Genomic DNA, 6,438 nt, shown 5'->3' with positions numbered 1-6,438 from the left:
GATGGACGTTTAAGGACAAAGCATGAAGTGGTAAAGTGATTTTATTAAAGATGGAAAAAGGCTGTGCAGCTAACAGGAGGCACACCAGCCGATCACAGGATCACGGATGAACACAGATGAAAACGGGTTCTTTTAAATATAGGAATCCTTTCAGATTGGATTATAGGGGCCCACTTGTAGTGCCGTGTGCAAATCCCTTTTAATAATTTATACTACATCAGAGGCAATGAAAAAGGAATGCATGCAAATGCCCTGGGGATTTTCGTGGATAAGGATTAGTTACTTACCTGTAATCCTAGTTCTCTTCCAGGGGTATACTCATTAAACTCATAAGCACTGAATGATCTCCGCCCATGAGCGGGAACCCGGAACACATAACTAAATACATATATATGTGTAAATATATAACAAAAAGTACATAGTACTAAAGAAATTATACACATATACATGTATACACTAATAATATACAGCCCAACCATACCCTATAGGCTAATAAAGCCATAATTACATATTTTCTGCAGAATGAAAATAAACCATAGAAACAATGTTAGAAAAAGGAGCTGAAAATGCATTCCACAGACAGAAAAATCTTTTATTTTCATCAAGGAAACTGCAATAAAAGGCAATTCGCCTATGTAGGCTGCATAAAGAAATAACATCTCTGTACAGAAAATCAGACTGGCACCTCGCCTTTAAGGCCTCAGAGAATCTGAACACTTTGCCTTTAAGGCCTCCAGGGGGATCTCTGCCCCCATCATGCCCCACAGGTGACAGTTAGGTCAGTTCTTTTGTACGGTATAGTAAATCTTGCAGGTATCTGCATATATAAGATCAAAAGAACAAACATATTAAACCATAATGCTACTGCTCCACCGGGAGGCGGGAGGGTGCTTATGACTTTAATGAGTATACCCCTGGAAGAGAACTAGGATTACAGGTAAGTAACTAATCCTTCTCTTCCAGGGGATACTCATTAATAGTCATAAGCACTGAATAGAATAGCAAGCTTAAACCCACTCCAAAGCGAGCGAGCAGAAAATATAAGCAATAACAGTTTGACACACATATTCTAGCTAGAAGCAGCAAATTAATTTCTGAGCGATGCCTGCCCAACCTGAGCATCCGTCTGTGTGTCTGACTGGTTGCTTCGTAGCTGTTACCGTCTCTGTCGTGCGTTTCTCCAGCAGCCACCATGTCGTCCATGGGCACCCTCGCCTTCGATGAATATGGCAGGCCTTTCATCATCATTAAGGATCAGGATTTCAAGTCCCGGCTCATGGGCCTGGATGCTCTGAAGTCTCACATAATGGCAGCAAAAGCAGTTGCAAATACTCTTCAAACTTCTCTTGGGCCCAATGGGCTCGATAAAATGATGGTGAATCAAGATGGCGAGTTGACTGTAACAAACGATGGTGTCACCATTTTAAGTTTGATGGATGTAGATCACCAAATTGCTAAATTAATGGTGGAGCTGTCAAAGTCCCAGGATGATGAGATTGGAGATGGTACCACTGGAGTAGTGGTTCTTGCGGGTGCTTTGTTGGAGCAAGCAGAACAGTTGCTGGACCGTGTTATTCACCCAATTAGGATAGCAGATGGTTACGAGCAGGCGGCCCGCATTGGTATCGAGAACCTGGACAAGATCGGTGATAGTTTCCCTGTGGATCCTCAGAATGTTGTAACCCTTATTCAAACAGCAATGACAACACTTGGCTCTAAAGTAATTAATCACTGTCACAGACAAATGGCAGAAATTGCAGTGAATGCTATACTAACAGTTGCAGACATGGAACGTAGAGATGTTGATTTTGAGCTAATTAAGGTAGAAGGGAAAGTTGGTGGTAGACTTGAAGATACCCAGCTGATCAAAGGTGTGATTGTAGACAAAGATTTCAGCCATCCACAAATGCCAAAGGGAGTGAAAGATGCTAACATTGCTATTCTTACCTGCCCGTTTGAGCCACCTAAGCCTAAAACTAAACATAAGCTTGATGTGACTTCAGTGGAATATTACAAAGCTTTACAGTCCTATGAGAAGGAGAAGTTTGCTGAAATGATTAAGCAGATAAAGGATAGTGGTGCTAATCTTGCCATTTGCCAATGGGGCTTTGATGACGAGGCAAACCATTTACTACTTCAGAATGAGTTACCAGCTGTACGTTGGGTTGGCGGTCCTGAAATAGAGTTGATTGCAATTGCAACAGGAGGCCGCATTGTTCTACGATTCTCTGAACTCACTGCTGAGAAGCTTGGTTTTTCCGGTGTTGTTAAAGAGATCTCATTTGGAACTACAAAGGATAAAATGCTAATCATTGAGCAATGCAAGAATTCCACAGCTGTAACCATTTTTATCAGAGGAGGCAATAAAATGATCATTGAAGAAGCCAAGCGAGCTCTGCATAATGCCCTTTGTGTAATCCAGAACCTGGTTCGTGACAATCGTTTTGTGTATGGTGGTGGTGCTGCTGAGATTTCCTGTGCTCTCGCAGTTAGCGAAGCAGCTGATAAGTGTCTTTCTCTAGAGCAGTATGCAATGCGGGTTTTTGCTGATGCTTTGGAAGTCATTCCCATGTCACTTGCTGAAAACAGTGGTATGAGCCCTATCCAAACCATGATGGAAGTGCGAGCTAAGCAAGTGCTAGAAAATAATCCAGCACTTGGAATTGACTGCTTACAGAAGGACACCAATGACATGAAGCAACAGCATGTCATTGAAACCTTAATTGGCAAAAGGCAACAGATTTCTCTTGCTACTCAGATGGTTAAAATGATTCTGAAGATAGATCATATTCGCAGGCCCGGGGAGACTGAAGAATAAAGTTCTAAACTGAATTATTATTGTGTTGCCGCTCCACTACTGTGATAAATAGAACTAGCACTTAATTCACAGCTGTTTGTTTTATTGCAGTGTGCAAACAATAAATGTTCTTTATTTAAAGAGTCAAGAGAGTAATGGCGAGTAAAAGTATGCACTGAACGCCATGTAGCTGCCTTACAGATTTCTGCCATAGAAACATTTCTAAGGAGAGCCATAGTGGAAGCTTTCCCTCTTGTAGAATGAGCCTTAGGTCTTCCTGTCAAAGACCTGTTTGACAACTGATACGCTAGGACAATACAAGACACAATCCATCTAGAAATGGACCTTTTGGAGGCCTCAGAGCCCGTATTAATAGGACCATAGTTGATGAACAAACGATCTGACTGCCTCAAAGTCTTTGTTCTGTCCAGATGAAACTTAAGAACTCTTTTAAGATCTAAAGAGTGCAGAGCTCTTTCAGCAGGAGTGGTAGGATTTGGGAAAAAAAGTTGGTAATGTTATAGTCTGATTAATGTGAAAATCTGACACAACCTTGGGCAAAAAAGAAGGATGCGTCCTGATTACCACTCTATTAGCATGAAACACAATGAAAGGTTCTTTGCTACACAGAGCCTGGATCTCCCTCACTCTACGAGCAGAAGTAATGGCTACAAGGAATGCTACCTTCCAAGTCAAGTGTTGCAAGGATGCCTTATGTATAGGTTCAAAAGGAGCACCCCTTAACTTAGTTAATACCACATTAAGCTTCCAAGGTGGAGAAGGGGACCTGAGTGGTGGATACACCTTTCGTAAACCTTCCAGAAAATCTTTCATACAGGCATCCTAAAAAAGGAAGTCTGAGTGGGAGATTTCCTGGAGGCAGTGATCGCTGCAAGATGGACTTTGATAGAGCTAAACTGACCAGACCTTGCCAAATGTAACACATAAGGCAGAATCACCTGTTCTTGACCATGTATAGGATCAAGACCATTGTTCTCACACCACAGAACGAACCGTTTCCATTTAAAACCATATGATTTCCTTGTAGAAGGCCGCTTCGCCTCCTTAAGGATATGCATACACTCTGGATTCAACTGCAAGTGTCCATACTGGATGACTTCAGGAGCCATGCTGCCAGGCGTAGGGAGGACAGGTTGGGGTGGAACACTCTCCTCATCTGCTTGGACAGAAGATCCGGGCGACACGGCAATCTCCTGTGTGGCATTTCCGACAACTGAAGGAGATCTGGAAACCACCATTGGTGCGGCCACTTGGGGGCAATCAGAATCATCCTGGACCTGGTTTTGTACATCCTGTTGATTACTATTGGTATCAATGGGGTCAAGGAATAGCGTACAGTAAGTTCTGACACCAGTCTTTCAAAAGGGCATTCCCTTGAGACCGGACCTGGGGAAACCTGGACGCGAAGACGGGACATTTTGCGTTTCCCGCGTCTGCGAACAGGTCGATATCTGGAATTCCCCATGCTTGAAAAATACTGTTTGAGACTTCCTCGTTGAGGACCCAATCGTGAGCCTCAACGAAATCCCTGCTGAACAAATCCGCCTGCGAGTTGAGGGACCCGGGCTGATGCACCGCTGTTATCGACAAGTCTTGGCAGTAGCCAATTCCAGATGGTCTGGGCTTCCATGGACAGAGTCCTGGACCTGGTACCCCCCTGCTTGTTTAAATAATACATTATAGTTGTATTGTCTGTTTGCACCAGGAGGGACCGAGACTGGAATGATGGAAACAGGGACTTGAGAGCCAGATGAACCGCTCGTAGTTCCAGCAGGTTGATGTGATAGCCCTTCTCGGATTCTGACCATGGCCCTTGTACTTGCAGAGGGCCCATATGAGCACCCCAACCCTGGAGAGAGGCGTCCGTGATCAGAGTTTGAGTCGGAGGATCTTGATGAAATGGCACTCCTTGCATTAAGTGGGACTTCTTCATCCACCATCGGATGGAATCTTTGTCGAACTGATGAAGGAGTATTCGATCCTCCCAACGCCCGTCCTCTTTCTCCACTGATCCTCTAAACACTGTTGCAGCGGACGCATGTGCAACCTTGCGTTTGGAACTATGAAGATGCATGACGCCATCGACCCCAGCAGAGAGGATACTTGGCGAACTGGCGGGGACGTGGTTTAAATAAGAAGCTGACATTTGTTTCTGATTGATACCCCCTCTCCTCCGAAAGACACACGTTTTCTTCTGCCGTGTCCAAAAGAGCTCCCAGATAGTGGATTTGCTGGGTTGGGTTCATTATCGATTTCTTGAAATTGACCTGAAGGCCCAACTTGTGCATGAGCTGAAGGCATATTGAAAGATGATCTTCCAGAAGAGATGGGGATGAACTTTTTAGGAGCCAATCGTCCAAGTAAGGATATATGAAAATTCTCTGTCTTCGGAGGAATGCAGCTACCACCGCCATACACTTCGAGAATGTTCAGGGAGCTGACTTCAGTCCGAACGGAAGTACTGCATACTGGTAGTGATGAACAGACACTTGAAATCTGAGAAATTTGCGATGCCTCTTTGAGATTGGAATATGAAAATATGCATCCTTCAGGTCAATGGAACACATCCAGTCTCCCTGATGTAACTGGGGAAATATTTGATGGAGCGCTAACATCCGAAATTTCTCCCTTCGAATAAATCTGTTCAACAACCTTAAATCCAGTATAGGTCTGAATTCTGCATTGGGACCTTTCTTTCTCACCAAGACGAAGCGGCGAAAACGACGACGGAACTCCTTTTTCTCTAGGCCAACCGCTTTTAGAGTATCCAGCTCCTTTTTCATCTTGGCCATCTCAACATCCACATGACATCCAAATAATGTTGACCCATTGAAAGGCAGATTAACTATTTTCCTTTGGGCATCTGGCTTAAGGGCCGTGAGACGCAGCCAAGCCGACCTCCTAGAGCATTTGCCGTGGGCATACCCATGCGCTTGCAGATCCGTAGAATCAGCCGCCGCACTGATACTCTGGTTTGCGACCAAACCACCTTCTCTCACGATCTCAAGGAAGTCCTTCTGATCTTCCTTAGGTAGCTTCTCCGCGAATCTAGACATTGAGTTCCATAGGAGACAATCATAGCGACCTAGTAAAGCTGCAGCACTGGCCACTCTCATGACTGATCCAGCTGTGTTACACATCCTCCGCCCAAGGAGTCCATATTTTTACTGTCTTTGTCTGGCGGAGCAGATGAGACAGAAGTTGCGGAGTGGGCCTTCCTGGCCGCCGCCACTATTAGCGAATCAGGAGGTGGATCTGTGCGCAGAAACAGAGGATCCTGATCCGGTGCTTTATACTTTTTTGCAATTCTTGAAGGCCCGGAACCTACTGTAGCTGGGGTCAAGAAGGTCTTAACAGTCAAAAATAAACTATTTCCCTTGGGATATGTATGAATAAAAAACTGATTTAAAACCGCACACTCATTCATCCAAAATTAAACCAATATCACCAAGAAGTACTATTCAAATTTATAAACCAATAGCAACTTTTATTTAAAAAGCTGAAAGTTTCATTAGAACACATTTAATGTAGCAATAAATATGTGCAAAACAGGTTTATCGCTAGAATTCTATGTTCTATATGCAAATACAAATACACACCAAAATTGCACTAAGTTCAGA

The 6,438-nt window shown here is 43.9% G+C and overlaps 1 pseudogene; it reads left to right on the top strand.

Moving 5' to 3' along the window:
- The first annotated feature begins 1,144 nt into the window (after positions 1-1,144).
- Positions 1,145-2,945, top strand: LOC147709659 (T-complex protein 1 subunit epsilon pseudogene; annotated as a pseudogene).
- Positions 2,946-6,438: the final 3,493 nt, after the last annotated feature.

The sequence above is a fragment of the Lissotriton vulgaris genome, chromosome 6 (assembly GCF_964263255.1).
Source record: "Lissotriton vulgaris chromosome 6, aLisVul1.2, whole genome shotgun sequence".
In the NCBI taxonomy this organism is placed as follows: domain Eukaryota; kingdom Metazoa; phylum Chordata; class Amphibia; order Caudata; family Salamandridae; genus Lissotriton; species Lissotriton vulgaris.
Note: the sequence above shows the minus strand (reverse complement) of the source record. Positions and strands in the feature narration are given on the sequence as shown.